The sequence below is a fragment of the Callospermophilus lateralis genome, chromosome 9 (assembly GCF_048772815.1).
Source record: "Callospermophilus lateralis isolate mCalLat2 chromosome 9, mCalLat2.hap1, whole genome shotgun sequence".
NCBI lineage: Eukaryota > Metazoa > Chordata > Mammalia > Rodentia > Sciuridae > Callospermophilus > Callospermophilus lateralis.
The window spans coordinates 135817977-135837330 of NC_135313.1; the positions used below are offsets into that span (position 1 = coordinate 135817977).

Consider the following 19354-nt stretch of genomic DNA (forward strand, 5'->3'; position numbering starts at 1 on the left):
TTATAAATACTTATTACCTGAGAAAACTGTCCTCACAGGATTATTTGTAGGGTCTTAATATGTGATAACTTGTTTCACCATAAAGAAAATAACACAAATGCTTTTCATCCTAGCAGCAATACTTTTGGTTGTTTGATCTCCACTGTATAGGTGAGAAGGCTGAGGCAGAGGAACATCCCAAGATTAGTCAACTGGTTCATGCTCCCTGATTGCTCTGCTTCTCAAATCCTTGCTTGGTCCTCAGCAAGCTAAGGTTTGTTTTTGGGGGAGGGCGGGGAGGGAGACACCATAGTGGTGAGAAAAAAATGTGTGCAGAGGTAACTACAGGGGGAGCCATGGGCCATGATGGTCAGTGGACACTCATAAATGAAGGCCTGCTGGGACTCATTCCCACCCCCACCTGCTTCTCAGAGTAATGCTAGTAGATGCAAGAACATTTGCAACTGGGAAAGGGAGCAGGCCCTTATGTTAAGCAGTTCATGGGTTAATCCTCACTTGCCTCCCACCAATGGGGAATCCCCTTTGCATAAAATATGAATGACTCTGACTGGACTGCTAAATTGGTGGCATTGGAGAAAATGCCATGTTAACACTCTGGGTAGCAAAGCCCAAAGAGAATTCATTGAAATGCTCATAATACCCCAGTAATATAATGTTCCAGTAACACCCCAACCACTTTGGGGCTTCTTAAACTTTTTTTTTTTTTTTTTGGTGTGTGTGTGTTTGCACCAAGAACAAATCAATTCTGCAGTTTGCTGAATCCAACGAGCACCTTCTCAGAGTAATGCTAGAAGATGCAGAACATTTGCAACTGGGATTACAGAGAAAAGCTATTATTAAAGTGCAGTAATGAGAATACTAGAAATGTTAATATGGTAGGCATCCTTGGCTATTAATTAGCATGTAAAAGAACAAAATCTGGTGGTGAACTTAATAACTACTATTACTTTGAAGAGACGAGAGACACAAACATTTCCAACCAGGCAGTTATCATCAAAAAAATCTGTAATTTATATTGATAACAAATGCACAGGGCATGCTGAACCTATGTGGCCTGTCTACTGCTGTCATTGAAGTAAATGTTGAGTTTAGTTAGAGGTTAGTGAAGACAAAGATATAATTGTCTTTTACTCATGTTTGCATAGCCCCTTCACTTCATTCCCCTGGATTAAGAACCCTGAGCCATGTGGGGCACTCCTTCAAGTCTCATGAACAACCTCCTGGGCTTTCAATTGGGCTTCTAGTGAACTCAAGTTAGGGAAGAGGATACCTTAAAAATATGGAGTCTTCCTGCTTGTGGTTCTTGCAGACTGCATTTAGGTAGCCCACCCCCATTTCCCAACACAGTTTTTATAATGATCCCCATAAACACTTGCATCATTTTGTAGGATGCACTCTTAGAAGCCAGTATATTTTGTTACCATTTGATATTCTCTCTTGTTTTGTAAGTATAGCTAGTGTTCCTATATAGCATTAGTTTTTGAATATTGAGCTAATAACTAAGCGATCATTTTATTTTTTAATTTTCTATCTATGCAGTCACATCATCTGGAAGTTCTAAGAGTTGCTTTTTCTTCTTTCCAGTTTATATGGTCTTCATTTTTAAATTTTCTTCTGTTTACTGATAGGACTTTTGGTACAATAATAACAGAAGCAGTGATATCAGTGAGTCGTCTTCCTGATTTTAAAGAAAATCCTTCTAATATGTCCCCATTGAGTCATGTGCTAGTACCAATTTTCAGCAGCTAGCAAGAGCCAACCATTAACTTTTCATGAGTTTTACAAATCAGTGTTAAAATATAGTCATTATTTAAAATTAAATTATAACTCCTACATTTGCGGCTGATGAGCGAGCATGTTTCGGACGGTGTTTGCTGCAAGCTGACTTACCTGTGGAGCACAGGCTTGAACTTATCTGGCTTGGGACCAGATGTCCTGAGATGTTGCTTCTGAACACCCTGGGAACCCAGCGCCCAGATCTTCTCTCAGGGCTTTGAGGACTCATCCCCGCCCCCACTCCTGCATCTCCCACCTAACCGCAGGGCAGCATCTTTACATCTCCACCTGGATCCTGTCCCACACTAGACTCCCAGAATACCAGCCACTACCCTACTTTCCACTGTCCTACCAGCAGTAGGCTTACACTCAGTTGGTGGATCCCTACTCACATCTGAGTGAAGCCTATGCTGCAGCCATTAGCCCCCTGCACCAGCCTGTGTCCACCAGCAGCCAGCAACAGTCCTGGTCTGGCCGCCAGAGCCAGGAGGGGGCCGCCCTGCCTTTGCACCTAGGGTGCCTGGCTGGCGTGCTTCCCCAACTCTCTAGGATAGAGGGAGGTGCTGTGCGCGCCCTCGGGGATGCTTACAGCTGCTCAGACCTACTGTTACCCCATGGCATGTCCTGGACGCTGCAGGCCTGGCAAAGTACCTGGGAATCCACAACATGGATCACCAGATGAAAGAGGTGCAGAACGTCAACCCACACCTGCTTGGGCCTGATCAGTCTGTAATCTGCAAAAGTCCCATTTTCCATGGCTAAGAACCCCCTGGGTCTCCCCTGTCAGAAGGATCTAGTGGTAGCCCTGATGAATCCCATGAAGTCTTCTGCTTGGTTCTGGGAAGACTGTCTCTCTTCATCTCCATGTCCAAATATAAGTGACTGTGGCTGAAGTGCAGAGGCGATTGTCACCTTCTGAATGCTTAAATGCCTCGCTGCTGAGAGGTGTTCTCAGGAAAGCAAAGTCCAAAATTGGCTAATTGTTGTGGGAAAAGTTGGACAAGACTGGGTTAGATCTTCCAGCTGGAAGACGAAAAGCTGCTCTTTTGACCCTCCTGACATCCTTTGTGGAAGAAAAAGCTGTTCACTTAGCTTGGTACTTTGCATATGGCTGTGAACTGGAGTTTCCTAGTAAGCCAGTGGTCAAATATTTAACCAGGCCTCACCTAGGAGAGTAAACCAAGATGGTAGCAAGGAAGAATAATGCTGTGGTTGTCTCAGCAAGTGTGTAAAGAATTCACTGACCCCCTCAATTAAGATCGAACACCCAATGGCAACAACAGGCCCTCCCTGGTCTTAGAAACCTACAACACAAGCACTTGTCTCATTTTTGCCTGATTACCCATGGGTTTGGCAGCCAGGTAATCTGTACCCCTGTGTCTGGGGTGCAGAACTACATCAAAGAAGCCCCGATTGTCATAGACAAATCCTATATGAACCCCAGAGACCAGAGTCCAGCAGATTCTAACAAGACCCTGGAGAAAATGGAGAAGCACAGGAAGAAAAATGGGGGTAAGCACAGGGTGGGAAGGGAAAGGACAGAGGAATCTGTCTCCACTGGGACAGACTGGAGGCACTCTTGCTGGGGGAGGAGTTTCCAAAGTCCTCTGTCACTTGAGGGATGCAGGATCTTGACCTGCCCTCCAGGATCCCTGCAGCTTCTCTAGCACTGCAGTGTCTGTCCTTGAACACATGATCCCAAGGTGACAAGTACTGGTTTTTGTTTTGTTTTTACTTGTTCAGCATTTATTTTTTGGAACCCCATCTCTCCTTCCTCTGAATGTGGTGCTACAGAGTTTTAGAACCTTCCCATCAGTTCCCCGGGGCAGACAAGAAGTCATGTGCCAAGCTGTTGAAAGTTCAGATTGATGATATTCAGACTATCTACCTACTTCGGTGATGATGCCCTCCAAGAGGAGGCAAAGGTACCATGTGCTCTCCTGCCAGTGAGCAGGTGATACGTTGATGCAAACCCAGTGCACAGAGGGGTCGTCTAGTGTAGGAAACTTGTAGAAACAATTCCTGCTGAAATTTCATTTTTCTTTTGTCTCTCTTTTTTTTTAACTTTGAAAGTTAACTCTTTAAATGGGTGACTCTTTGGAATGAGACGTTTCTATAAGGAACTGAAAGTTTTGTTTGCATATTTATTTCAGATGTTGATTTTTCAAGTAAACTTGAAAAGGGTGGTCACTAAGTGTCTGCTGCTGCCTGTCACCCATCAAGCCCCTGTGGAGGCTCTGTATTTTGAGAAACAGTGTGCTGAGTGTACAGACTTTATGTATGCATAGTTTAATGGAATTTGTAAATACTGGAGCACTTCTTACAAATTTTTGAGAAATGAGATTCGATTTTAATATTAACTTTTAATGGTGGTGAGATATTTCATAACATATATTTCAGTTTTATTAATCTGTACACAGGATATGAATAATTAAGAGGATACAGAGATTTGTTCTTAGTTTGGAAGATTCTGTTTAATCGGGGCTCTCTGTTCAGAAAGCAGTAACTTCACATCTTGTTCCTTTGAAGCTCATTCACTGTAAGGTGAATGTGTGTTATATTTGATATGGATAAAATGGAGGTTTAGAATTGAACTCCCTGCATGTAAATATTCCTCAAAGCAAAGTGTGCATATGATACCTGTATAATAAAAGTATTCTTGATAGAATCTGTGGAAAAATAAAAAATAAAAAATTAAAATTAAATTATGGATATGTGAAACTAAGCCAATCATATTAAAAATACTGGTAATCAATTATCAAAACTCACCTCTTTTGCTTTTTTGTGGTGTCTTGCTATGATCCCGGCAATTCAGGCTGTTTATGTGTCATCTGTGTCTGTGAGATGGAAGTGTTCCATGGTGAGTGATTGCATGCCTTCCAGTTACATCACACTGAAGGCTTTGACTTGGCCATGATGGGAATAATAATAATAGGATAATGACAAAGACTGAAAATTAGGACTTTTGTTTTCCTTATTAGTCTGTTGTCAGGCATCGACTAATATACTTATGACCAAGATTGTGCAAATTCTAAACTCTTAACTAAAAAAGAAAGGAGAGAAGGAAGAAAGAGGAGAAAGGAGAGCTTATCCCAGTGTGCTAACCTTCATATGTTGCTTTTCTCTGAAGACATCTGTGATGCTCTTCTGGCCTCTTCCTTGCTCTGGGTGTCCTTCAGCAGCTCTTCAGAGATGTCCAGTAGCCATGGCCTTGGCTTTGCACATCTAAATCAGAGAGATGATGAGTCAGCTGTTTTCTCTGGTCCTTCCTCAGAGAGAGCTTGCATCTTTATTTCTGTTCCTGTAGCTCAAAAATTAATTATTTTCATTTTAATGAAATTGAAGAAATTGAACTTTTCATGTTATCTTTCTTTTTATTTTAATTTTTAAAAATTTTCTTTGGATAAATTTCTTTCTTATTGGTTGCCCAGTAAATACTCATAAAGGAAATTAAGTCAGAATGGAATTATTGGAGCTATTCATTATTTCCAGTTATACCAAATCTTTTTAGTATGACAATAGACTGTGAAAAGGTTACTATTCCAGTAAGCTGATCATGAAAAACTGAAATATATCAATAACTAAAAGAGCCAATGTCAGAGCCACTGGGATTAGTCAGCAGGCCACCACACAGTATCTCTGTGATAGAAAGAGTCCAGGGCTGCCTGATGGGGAATGAGCACCATCGTGGGACATCATATGAGAGAAAGGCAGGGGAAGGCTGTCCTGATAGTAGGGATTTCCTTCCCAGGTAGTATAAAAGAAGCTGTGGACTTGCTTTTTGGAGCTGTATCTTTCAATCTTAGGACTCCAGTGTCATTGAGTAAATTACTTTTTCTGTTGCAAAAACAGTAGTTCAGAGGATTAAATAAGTACAAGAAAAAAAAAATTTCTCTATAAAATTCTAAAGAAGTAGACTGATTTTTCTGTGAAAGGTGAGCTAATTTATTCAGGAAATGCAATTTAAAATGAGCTCTGCCCCTTCTACGTACATCTTTGTAAGTATTGGTGATGTACCCTGCAGTTGAGTATTTGCTCCCTTTATGTAATATTTCAAAGATCTGGGTTTAAGTGTAGCTTGAGTTTCTTTATCTCTTTAAAATCAAGACGGTGCCTAGTTATCAGATACATTGATAGGAAAGAGTTGATATAAACCCAGAAAATGGTTTGCAAAGATTATAATAACTAAGTAAACACTCAATTTTTTATTTTATTTTTTAAATTTTTAAAATTTTATTTTAAATAAGTGATAGCAGAAAGCATTACAATTCTTATTGCACATACACAGCACAATTTTTTCATGTCTCAGGTTGTATATAAAGTATGTTCACACTAGTTTGTGTCTTCATACATGTACTTTGGATAATGATGTCCATCTCATTCCACCATCCTTGCTAACCTCTTGCCCCCTCCCTTCTCCTCCTACCCCACTGTCCTATCTAGGGTTTGTCTATTCCTCCCATGCTCCCCCTTCCTACCTCACTATAAATCAGCCTCCTTATTTCAGAGAAAATATTTGGCATTTGTTTTGGGGGGATTAGCTAACTACACTTAGAATTATCTTCTCAACACCATTCATTTACTTGCAAATGCTATGATTTTATTCTCTTGTTGTTGAGTAATATTCCATTGTGTATATATGTCACGTTTTTTTTCCATTCATTTACTGAAGGGTCAATTCAATTATTTTAAAGAAGCCCAATGGGCTTGCATATTGTGTTTCTGATCTGCAGAGACACAAACCTGTTATGATTCAGGCTTCCCTGTAGTAGTACTTTGGAAGTTATAAACATATAGAGGAAAAAGTCTTCTAGTTTCAAATCTACTTATTTCCATTATATATAATTTTATAAAGTTAACAGCTCAGAATATGATAAGGAGTCATTCTAAAATTACTAATGGTAGTACTAAATTCACCATGTATATTTAGATTACTTTCACTGCATATTTAAGTTAATGTTAAGAGACTAACATTCAGCTGATTAGGTTTAGTTTTTATGGTTGCAACTCTGATTGCATGTAATATGTGTTTCAGTAAATATTCCCTGATATTGCTACCAAACTTCATGCTCATTCCTGAAATGTGATTTTCAAAGCTTAATGCATCACTACTTCTTCTGAAGGATTATTTATGTGTTATCTGTTTTATGTGTATGATTTTTCCTTTTATACTCATGCATTTTATTTATTTCTATATTTCTGTTGTTTTCTATTGACTTATGAAAAGTAATAAAGTATTTCTTAGCAACACTTTTGTGACAAATAAAGGAAAGGTGTCTTATGAACTCTACTGGGAAGGCTCAGTAGAGAAGTCTGGGCAGGTTCAGGTGTTTCCAGTGACCAAAGACAGAGAGGCAGTTCCAAAGGGTCTGAGCATCATGGCAAGTGATCTTTTGGCCATATTTGAGTCAGTAATTTTTTTTTTTCAGTTTCTTACTATAAGAGAAACTTATTGTAGCGATAAGAATGGATTTGTATTATCATTCAACATAGAATTAAATGCTCTTAGAGTTCATTTATTTTTTATTTATACATGACAGTAGAATATATTTTATTTTTATTTTTTATTTTTTTATTTTTTAAGAAAGAGTGAGAAAGAGAGGGAGAGAGAGAAAGAATTTTTTAACTTTTTTTTTTTTTTTTTAGTACTTGGCGGACACAATATCTTTGTACGTGGTGCTGAGGATCGAACCCAGGCCGCACGCATGCCAGGTGAGCGCGCTACCACTTGAGCCACATCCCCAGCCCAGTAGAATATATTTTAACATATAAAAATAGATTGCAACTTCCCATTTTTTTGGTTGTACATAATGTGGAATTACATTGGTCTTGTATTTATCTTTGAACATAGTAAAGTGATGTCAGATTCATTCTACCATCTTCTCTATTTCCAGTCCCACTCCCTTCCCTTCATTCCCCTTTATCTAATCCAAAGTACTTCTATTCTCCCCCTATACCAATGTGAGTTAGCATACACACATCAGAGAGAATATTTGACCTTTTTTTGGCAGAGATTGTCTTATTTCACTTAGCATGATAGTCTCTAGTTCCATCCATATACTGGCTAATGCCATAATTTCATTTCTCTTTATGGCTGAGTAATATTCCATTGTATATATATAATGCATTTTAGGAGTTTATTTTTAAAAGCTCTGCTTGTGGTAATTCTTCTGGAATTCCCATTTAAAGCCTGAGGGTAAGTTCCAGGTATACATTTAATAGAGTGACCCTGACATGATATGCCTTACCTTTTTATTTCAAGAAACATAAACTGTTTAAAAGTTAACATCTCACAATGTCTCCACTAATTATTTTTAAATTGATAGATTTTTAAAATACTTTCATTTTGTTTATTTATTTTTATGTGGTGCTGAGGATTGAACCCAGTGTATCACACAAGCACTGTACCACTTAGCCACAACCCCAGCCCCAAAATTGATAGATTTTAAAAAGTAAAACTTATTCCCAATTAAGAAAATTCATGTCATTAGATACAGGTAAAATTCTTTTTTTTAAGAGACAGTTTATTGTTGTTTACTTTCAGGATATGTTTAATTTACAATTAAATATCAGTTCAATTTTAAAGCCTTGAATATGGCCATCTTTTTGCTCCAAAATATTTTCCTCTTTAATTAGGGGTTATAAGTTCACTTATTTGAATTCTCCATAAAAGAAGAACTCTCAGTTTTAGCTTTTGACCAGAAATTCTTATCTAAGGCATTGTTACTGAGATGTATTTGGATGGACATGGTCCAACAATAATCATATTCTTGCAATTTTTAAAATTATTTATTAATTTTTTATTAGTTGATCATGACAATACAATGGTCTTGACATATCATATATTTGAATCAAATGGGGTATAATTTCTCATTTTTCCAACTGTACAGGTTGCAGAATCACATTGGTTATACGGCCATGTATATACATACAGCAACACTAGTGTCTGTTTTATTCTGCTGCCCTTCCTTTCCCCCCTTCCTCTCCCCTCTCACATACATGTGTTTTGTATAATGATGAGGGTCTTCTTCCATCTTCTGTGCAATTGATACAGGTGAAATTTCTAACAAAATTAGATTTGACTGTTTACTTTGTTGCCATCAAATTTAAATTTGTATTTTCTAAAATTGAGAGTTAGTATGTCTCATATAAAAGCAGATTGCTGAATATGCCTTCTAAATAAGAACATGCTATATTCTTAATTTTCACTTTTTCTTTTCAAAAACTTTCTTAATAAACTCTGTACTCTACATTTATCCAGTTAAATGTTAAAAGATAAAAAATAAATAAATAAAACAACACCCAAAAAACTATCTTCATGTGAGCTTTCACTCCACATTTTGCTTGTTCATGGAGTCTAGGGACCATAGATAAAGCTGACTCATAGCATTCAGATGCTTCTTTCTTCCAGCCTCATTGGCACCTTCTCATTTGTCAGTACTGGGGGCTATAGGTGCAGACCTCGAGACCAGAGCCATGGTCTTGGCAGAGGTGGTTGAAATTGACTGGAAAACCATATCAGTTTTTTTTCAACTTCCCCAAGTGCTTGCATGAATGCTCCTTTCCAGGAAAGGATTGCTTTGTTCATAACTCAGATGCTGAATTTGTGAGCTCTAAAGCTGAAAGTGTCCACCTACATGAGTGATCCCATTGGAGACAGTGGAAATTATAAACTGCTTTGATTGCAACTGCATCAAAATTGGCAGTGAGAATGAAGTATCATTTTTTTTTGCATTAAAAAATTACATGGAGACAAATGAAACTGATTTGATTGTTTCTTTTTTCCTTGTAATTCTAAGCTTTACCAATGCCATTGAATATGTTTCCATAGAACATGAACTGCACTTATCTGCCTTCATTCCCCTTTATCTAATCTGAAGTACTTCTGTTCTCCCTCTACCCCATTGTGAGTTAGTATGAGCTAATCTGTGATATGCATTCTGTGGAAACTGTACTTTGAATTTTGTATTTTAACATTTTTTCCTCATCTGTTCGTGGAGCCAGGAAAATATTTGCCTAATACTTCCAGTACTAGTCATTGCTGAGCATTTTAGAAACTCTTGTTAACAATAAGATACTTATTTCTCACTTCAATAGAGTCCATAGTATACACATTTATGTTATGGGCATCAGGAAGATAAATAAGAAAATAAAATGATTAGATAAGGGAAAATATTTAAATTTGTCCATAAGATCCTAAAAAGATTCTTTCAACATGAGGATTAACTATTTGAATTCTGAAATTTTTCAAATAGCATATGATATAAAATTTATTGGTTTTTAATCCAAGAAATGTTTTTTTTAAAAACTTGAAAGAGTAAATGATAATTTAAAATATCTGAAAATATGTCAATCTCTGATACAAATCAAAATATTATTAAATATTTCAATGTGAATCTTACCTCATATTTTTTGCATAGAACCTAGGTTTGCTTTTTTTTTTTTTTTTTTTTTTGCTATGTTCTGTTTTTGTATTTTCATCATTATGCACAGGCATATGCCTAATGGAATTTGTCTATGTTCCATCATGTAGGTCAATTCAAATCACAGCAATGGGACTTGCAAACTAGATTTCTATAAAGGTGAATGAAATACAGGGATGATTTTGCCTTTGCACATCAGATATTTAATTTGATTTATTTTTTCTAAAAATTTTAGACCTATGAGGGCCAAGAAATTTTCTGTCTTTAAGCTACCATTATTTTTGTCCTGAGAGAAAAAAAATTTTTAAACCCTGCAAGATGCACTATGGGTCTGTAGTGCTGTGTACAGGCCAAAGATAAAATTTTGCATTTTCAATGTGTCCATGTGCTAGAACACAATCCTATCTTGGCAGCTACATAGATTTATTTAGTCAGCTTTTACAGACTTCAAAATGGTAGTATGGGGAAGCACCTTGAAAAACAAGGTTTGGACAGAATCTGCCCTGGAGTCATTATATGGAAGGTAAACCTTCATCTGCTCTAGTTCTTTCCTGCTCCTCCTCTAGTTTAAGAGCTTCCATATTCTCCATAGAGTTGAAGTTACCAGATGAGACAAACAGAATAAATCAGCCAGGTTTGTTGTAGTCAGCAGCCTTCAGAGAGTTGTGACTTTGACTCCAACTACATTGAATTATAGAATTACCCTCAGAATCAGGGCTCTGCTGGACTCAGTTGCCTGTTTTGGATGGTTGAACAATTTCCAGGAATGCTTAGATTTATTAGTGTTGTTCCTTCCTTCCAATATGATATTTGGATGCCCAGGACAGTCTCCTGCCCTTGGGGAACTGCATGATAGGAGGAGACATCATGGTGTATGTCAACTCCTCATGCTGGTTCTTGGCTCTTCCTAGTGCTGAGGGATTTTGCCTGGCCTTAACCCTGAAGACTTGTTACATCTTCTCCTGAAGCCTGTGGTGGACTTTCTAAGTGTTTCCAGGGAGCAGTCTTCATCCTGTGCTGAATGTGTCCCATGTCATTTGGCTTCTTGCTGATGGTGTGGCCTCCTAGAAGTCTGTGAGTCTCATTTGTGGCCTGAGCAGAAAGTCAGGGCCTGGATTATGTTTACTTTGCCTCTGTCATGTTGATCTTCTGTTTAGATTCTGTTAGACTCAGTTTACTTCTTTGCCTCCTTTTGATGACCTTTTGATGGGAATTCTGGGTTACTCTGAACCAGTGGAAAAAAGTATTGATGGGTTTTGTCCTGGCAGGTTTGGCTCAGAACTGACCTATCAGCTCAGCTGCAACAACTAATCACTTTGCCCTATAAACCACAAAGGGCATGGAAAATAAAAGCTTTACATTGCCAGGGAGTGTAAAACCAGGAACTTCAGACTGTCTCTGACTTGGCATGGTCCAACATCTGATTTTTCATGTTTACCATGGTGTGATAGTGATATGCATTCTGTAAAAATTGTAGTTTGAATTTTGTGTTTGAACATTTCTTGGGCCACATGATCTAATATTAAGGTTGAACAACCTGTACTCTATAGCATATTGTGGTATTTGGTAGGTTAGGTGTATTTAATGCATTTTTTTCATTTTCAATATTTTTAAATGATAGGTTTACCAGTTTTAATGCCATATAAAGTGAATGAATACTAGTATTTGAAAAAGGGTGGTAATGGCTAATGACCACTTTGCCCCTACAAGATCATATCCCTAAAGTCCACAGGGAAACAAAGCAAAAGCCTGCCTGTACTTTTCACATATTCCTCTGTCTTTTCTGATCCTCTGGGCCTTTGTCCCTGAGCAAGGAGTGTGGATAACTGTCCCACCATGTGTTAGCTAGTTCTTCCTCCTGAGCAACCCAAACTCATCACATCCTACACTCCTTTTTTCTGAAATGTTCTTACTCTCCCTGGATTCTCTGGGACTTAAAAGTATAATGATCCCTGCAAACAGCAATAACTAAAGGTGAGGAATGAAAACTAGAGTAGCTTATTTCAAAATTATTTTTGTGTATATGATCTGTGTGGTTAGTATATCATGGTGACCACAATTTTTTCATGAAAAATTTCCAATCATTTGAGAGTAAGTAGTACCTAATGCTCACTTGGTACCTTCCAAAATGGTGTTGGGAGGACTTCCTGGGACCAACCAAATTCTAACCTAGTTGGGTAGCAAATTCTATTTCTTTTGTTCTCCACAATAACTATTCTTATTTTTTAGCTTCTTATATTATTCATGATACACTGCAGTACATTGAGAATATTAGTGTGTGCTCTTTATATAACCAAAATGTCTTTGTTTACTTAAACTGTGAATGAAATGCTTGTCCCTATTAAGGTGTATTTTGGCCATGGCTTGCCATATTTTCCATGGCTTCTCATCCATGCACAAACAACTGCATTGCCTCTTCTGGGGAATGAGAGATTTCCATTTTCCACATTCAGGGATCCTAGTGAAAGGTCTACCAACAAAGGGGGCCTTCATTCTTTGCCAAAGGCTAAGGTTGAATTAGCGACCTTTCATGAGGCAGTTGGGATCACTACAGTGCATGGATCCTTTTTAAATCAAAGCACATGGGATTTCTAAACAGCAGGTCTAATTTGTACCATAGAAATTGCTCCAGAGTAATGGAATAACTCATTTTGCTGAATGTTAGTGGAGACCTTCCTGAGTAAGGGTTGACTATAAGACTGTTCCTGAGACTCCCTCACCTCTCTTCCCCATAGTCCTTGAAGTTTGACTCCTTATTTCCTTATTTCCATGGAAATAAGGTCAAATGTCACACTACGGGGACAAATGCCCCCTCTTGGAATGTCCGTTATGAGTGGAATTCACCATTTGTGAAGCTTGGACCTCCTCTACTAGACCTCCTCTTGGACCTCATGTGTATTATAACAATATATATCCTATGACAGGGAATTTACTTGTGCCTCTTCTCTCCCAAGACCCTCACAGCACATTTACAAATTGCAGTGAATTAACCTATCATAGTATCCTTAGAGAAAATGTCTTTCCATCAATGGGATTTCTTTCCCAGAATCATTTGGCAGACCATACAAATTAATAGAGTATTTAGTTCTCATGGAATTATTTTTGAGGGCCTCACCCTTGAATTTCCTGCCATGGATGTATACTACATTTAATTTTTGAAAAACAAAACAAAACAAAACAAAAACAAAAACAAAACAGTGACTAACTTCCTTAAGAATAGTAACAAAAAGCTCTCAGATTTAGGGTTCCTGGCCTCCTGCTTGCTGGGCAGACTCCCAATTGTTATGAGAATATCAAAGGGACATACTACTCTTCTGACCTCCTGTGTGGCAATCTGAAATCTTATGTATTGAAGTAATTCAGGGGACCTCTGGAAGATGCACACAGATGCTTTCATTGACCCTGATCAGATCTTTGAACAACACCTCAAAAATGTGAGGATTTTACATGATAAACTCAGCTTGGTGGTATACCTTATTAATGCATAAATTAGATACTGTATATATTTAGATTGTCTATAGGCTTTCTAGGCAATTCTAGTTTTATTTTTAATGTGAAAGGTTAGCAGAACTGTTTTAGAATTTGTCAGTAAAGAACTTTCAACAACTAAGACCTGAAAGCACCAGATCAACACAGATCTTCAAAATGTCATGGTGCCTCTCTGGCCTCTTCCTTTTTAACTTGTCCAGGAGACTGTGCACATGAAAAAACAGAGTAACACACAATATTTGTAGATTTTTGTTTATGTAGAAAGAGCTACAGAAGTGCATATCAAATGCCAAAAGGCACTGAAAGTTGTTGCTGAGGATGGTACACACAAAACTTCAGGAAGCTACTGGTGACCTCTCGTGATGTGTTCCCAAACCAGGCTCCTTTTGCCCACAAAACAGCATGCCAGTCACTGAAATGAGTTTTGTAAAGGAGCAAGAGTTTATCCACAAGTTGGTCAAGCATGAAGACAGGAAGCCTAAGTCTCATATTGACCTCCTGGGAATGGCGTTTGGGCACATTTATGGGATACGGAAACAGGGTATTTAAGGTTAGGGCATAATTGGAGGTGAGGTAATCAGTGGTTTTTATAGGTGTAATCAATCTTCATGGCTCTTCCTGGGTCGTGTGTTAAGAAAATGTCAGCATTAGCATGATATGAGGGTGGAGGTTTGGTCTTTTGTCATCAATAGGACACCCATTGCATATCTGAACAGGCCCATGGGAAGAGTCCTTTTTAAAAAACAAACAAAAAATAAAACAAAATTAAAAAAGCAGCCTTCTCATGCCTGAAAAATAACCTAGGTAACTATTATCATTGTAGCACCTGTGTCAGAGGTGCTGGCTACAGCAAGGCTAGTAGGAGACTAATATTATTTTGCTAAACTGAGTGACCTTCAGAGTTTGTGATTTTTAAAGGTAACTAAAAGAAGTAACTAAGCAGGGAGTATAGGGTCTCAGAGTCAGTGAAGTACAAAGGCTTGATTAGTGTAAGTGAGAGTAGGCCAGCTGTATTTGCTGTAGGCTGGCAATTGTCAAATTTAAGGTTCTTTCTTCCCTTGGAGACTTGGGAGACAAATTCTACTGATGGTTAAGTTCTTGAGAATGAACTGAGTGGGGAATAGGAGGTTGACCATGATGGAGCCTTTGTACTTCAGAAGATACATATTTACCATTGTAAGTCCTTCTTTTACTACATGCCCAAGGGATGATTGTGGCCCATCTAGAAGGGTTTGGTTTTAAATGTACTTTCTTTGCCTCAGTATTTCTGACATTTAATGAACTTCTCAGATTGATCAATACAAACTTATTTTCAATTTATTTTTGAGTTGCTTATTCGCAGAGCCACTGTAGAGTATGTATGTACTTCGTTAGAAACTGTTTCACCATTAGGTTTTTGAGTGTGATTTTTTAAATTATGGATGCACTTTTTGGGAAATTGCACACCAGCTCAGGCTTCTGGAAAATTGCAAGAAACATGGAGAAGGGAGTCAGAGCACACCTAGATGGCTCTAGAGAAAAGATTCTGCATTTTCTACACCCTGGTAGCCAGAAAGCCTGCATGTAGATAACTGGAATTGTTCACTAAGGAATCAAAGCTAAAATAAATGCTTTTGTAAATTCCAGGGTCATGTGCAAAACCTCAGGTGTAAAGCCCAGAGATCTCTGAGAGAGTGAGCAAGTAGCATGCATCCAGCTGTGTGCATCTTCCTGTGAACACTGCCTATTCTCTGCCCTACAACTCACACTGGTTATCTAGAAACCCAAATGAGACACCTGTGAATTCAGATGCAGTTAAGTGAGAAAAGAAACAGAGCTGGTTCCTATGCAATTAGAAACAATGTTAACAGTGGGGGAAAACATAGCTTGGCTACAATTCCAATTTAGCATTTATTTGAGTGAAATCTGGATGCCCTGAAGTTGGGCAAATCTTTTAATTTATCTATGCTCTTATTCTTGTTAGAGCTTGCTTTGCAGGCACAAAGCCCTGGGTTCAATCCCCAATACTTACACACAGACAAAAAAAAAATACAGGAAGGAATGCACTTATTTTCACCTTTCATCTCTGAGTAATTTTCCTCTCTTGAAAAAGCTGACACTCTGACACTCTTTAGGGCAGTGTATTCCCAGGGGCCACCAAGGCATTGGCCAATGTAATCATCTTTGGCCCCAGTAATGAAGGCAGAGCAAGTCCTGAGCTTTTCACAATTGTGGCTAGTTTTGTTTTCTTAATTTTCTCAGCTTCTTCTCCAAATTATTCAGTATTTTTGAGTTAACTCCTGAGGAACCTGTAGTAAAACTGGCAGATGACTGATGACTTATCATTGAATTGCTGCAGATTGCAGCACTTGGAGTGACCTCTTGCTGTAATTTCCATGAGGGCAGCAATACCTGCTGCAGGCAGCCTGACCGTTTTCCATCAGGTTATGGTACCTGGAGGGGAATTATTAGGCACTTCTCAATCCTGTTACTGGATCTTTACACAGGGGGAAGAATGTTTCTGTGGCAGATGGCTTCCCAGAATTTAGGACCTTACTCTGTGCAATTGGGATCCTGTGGACATGTTTTTATTTCTATAAATAGGTTTTTGTTGTTGCTGCTTTTGTTTTGTTTATTCTGCCAAGCTTTCTTTGAAAAGGCTGAAGGTGATGAAGAGAAGGCAATAGACAAGTAGTCTATGCTGTAGGCAGTAGGAGAGCTGGGGTGATAGAAATAGGTAGTTTACAAAATTAAAAAAAAGAGGTGTGTTAACAATATATTCATTTCCTCTTACCCATGAAGAAATGCAAGATACAACAGTGTGCTACACAAAATATTTGCCAACACCATTGCTTAGAACATTATTTTTCCAAAGGTGCCATAGTAAAAACTGCTTTTCATTTTAAATTTGTGCATCTTGTTTGAAATTTCAGATTAAAATGTAAATAGCATATGAGATCTATGATATCACAGAATAGCAAGAGCATAACACTAAAGAAAGAGAATTATGAAACAAACAAAAGAAATTAACGTAGCTGAGTGCATGGTGAATGCCAGAGACCATGCTCTGTTTTTTATGCACATTTATTCCCTGAATCCTCACATGGGCCCTGCTAAGTAAGAATAAAGAGATTGTGTGAGAGAGAACACCAGTTGTACAATGTAACCCAGATAATTATGAAGTCACAGGCCATAAACTGCAGGACCTACACAAAAACTGTCTTTCACAGCCAGCATGGGGGATTCAGGTCAGAGATGCAATTGTGGCTGTGAAGTTAAGATGATTCAGCATTTGGATTCTCTTACTCAGGGCACAGGGGAAGCAGGTTCTCTCAGTGTAGGCAGGTGCATAAAAATGACTAAACCCTTTCAAGGTTTGTTTCTGTGAAATTAAGTCAGTGTCTAAAAGCATCTGTATTTCAGTTCTCCAAGAAATGAGAATCCAAATTTGTTTTTTACAGGGCTATGGGCCTGTGCAGGGCCTTGTGCATGCTAGGAAATTACTGTACCACTGAGCTATACTTCCAGCCCTAGGATCAGTGCTTTAAGTTCCCTAAAGATACCATCTACACCACATAACACACCCACTGTTTTGAAATTAATCACAAGGAGACACAAAGGTTAACAGATGGTGTGCTCAAACTACCTATTGACTCATTCTTTTTTTAAAATATTTTTTAGTTGTTGATAGACCTTTAATTTATTTGTTTGTAGTTGGTGCTGAGGATTGAACCCACATTCTAGGCAAGTGCTCTGTCATTGAATCACAACCCCAGCCCCACAGCCCATTGGCTCATTCTGAACAATCTCATCTATTTACATGATCCAGCTCATGTAAATAGATGAGCACATGACACATCACGACACCTATGTTTTATGGAATACTGGAATATGCAGGCCCTTTCTAGTAAAAGAATGAAGTAAATATATTTATTGATAAATAAGCTTTAAGAAACATTTGGTAAAGCACAGAAAACAATGTACTACTGTTAAGAGGTGCCACTCAGAAAACAAGTGCCCATTAGCCTTGAGTGATTTGAATATGGAGATGTGGCAAGCCAGCCATTGTCCATATGTGTGTGAACTATGGGAATCAAGCACACAAAGTTGAATGAACTGATGTTGTGCCTCTGTTCTCTGGTCTTTTTTTTTTGCTCTGCCATAATCCCCACACACTTATGAGATGGGCATTGCCTCCCTAGATGTCAGTCAACCTGCTGACAGCAGACATCATGAGGTTAGATTCAATCCCCTGAAACCCTGATCCCTTGCCTCATTTGAATGTCCTCTCTAATAAAAAGGTTCAGCAATATTGAAATTCATTCTCTCTCTCTCTCTCTCTCTCTCTCTCTCTCTCTCTCTCTCTCTCTCTTCATGGACCTCTAAGTTCAGAGGAGCCATCACAGGACCCAAATAAAAATAAAAATGTATATTTCTGTCTCTGTGTGGTTATTTCATGCAACTTAGTTAAACTGGAGTGACCCTGAGTGTTTAAGCATGAGATACGACATACTACATTGTGTGATGATTTGATATTCTGCAGATTGACATATACATTTTCATGCACATAAATGTATGGAGTATTTCTGGAAAAATACTTAAGAAATTATTAATGGAATTTCTTTTTCTGGGTATAGAAGTAGAGGTAAAGAACATAAAAGTATTTCCAGTTTTAAACAACCTGGATGCATTGCTATTCAATTAAATACTAGAATTTGAAATGAATAAAGAAAAAAATACTTTATTGAATTTTAAAAAATATATATCATTCAATTCTTTTAGGATAATATGTTTTTTAACTACTATTATTAGTTGTTCAAAACATTACAAAGCTCTTGACATATCATGTTTTATACATTTGATTCAAGCAGATTATGAACTACCATTTTTACCCTGTATACATATTGCAGATTCACCTCGGTTGCACATCCACTTTTTTACATACTGCCATACTAGTGTCTGTTGTATTCTGCTGCCCTTCCTATCCTCTACAATCACTCCTCCACTCTTCTCCCCTCCCCTCCCATCTTCTCTCTCTACCCCATCTACTGTAATTCATTTCTCTCTCTTGGTTTTTTCCCCTTTCCCATCACTTCCTCTTATATGTAATTTTGTATAACAATGAGGGTCTCCTTCCTTTACCAAGCAATTTGCCTTCTCTCTCTCTTTCCCTCCCCCCTCTTGCCCATTTTTAATGGTGATCTTCTCATGCTCTTCCTCCCTATTCTATTATTGGTTGCTCTCCTTATATCAAAGATGACATTTGGAATTTGTTGTTTAGGGATTGGCTAGCTTCACTTAGTATAATCTGCACTAGTGCCATCCATTTTCCTGCAAATTCCATGATTTTGTCATTTTTTAATGCAGAGTAATATTCCATCCTCCACATTAACGAGATCAGAGAGACCCATTAATATGCCTAGATTCTACCTGCTGAGAAACTTCTAGCAAAATTATGCTGAAAGGTGACCTGCAGGGAATTAGTAAGATTATTGGAGGTGACAGTTTGTCCCAGATGAATGAATCTCGGCCATGAGGCCCAGAGGTCCTGTCCCACCGGGTGCCGCCAAACGGCCGCCTCCCGCCCGTTGTGACGAATGTTCGAAAGGCCGCCGCCTGACCAGCTCTGCAAATGGCCCCTGCCGGCCTGGCTCTGTGAATGGTCCCGGGGGGCCCAGCACAGTGAA

At 38.3% G+C, this 19354-nt stretch overlaps 1 pseudogene; it reads left to right on the forward strand.

Moving 5' to 3' along the window:
* Nucleotides 1–335: 335 nt before the first annotated feature.
* On the forward strand, nucleotides 336–14237 carry LOC143407593 (transcription factor AP-2 gamma pseudogene; annotated as a pseudogene).
* Nucleotides 14238–19354: the final 5117 nt, after the last annotated feature.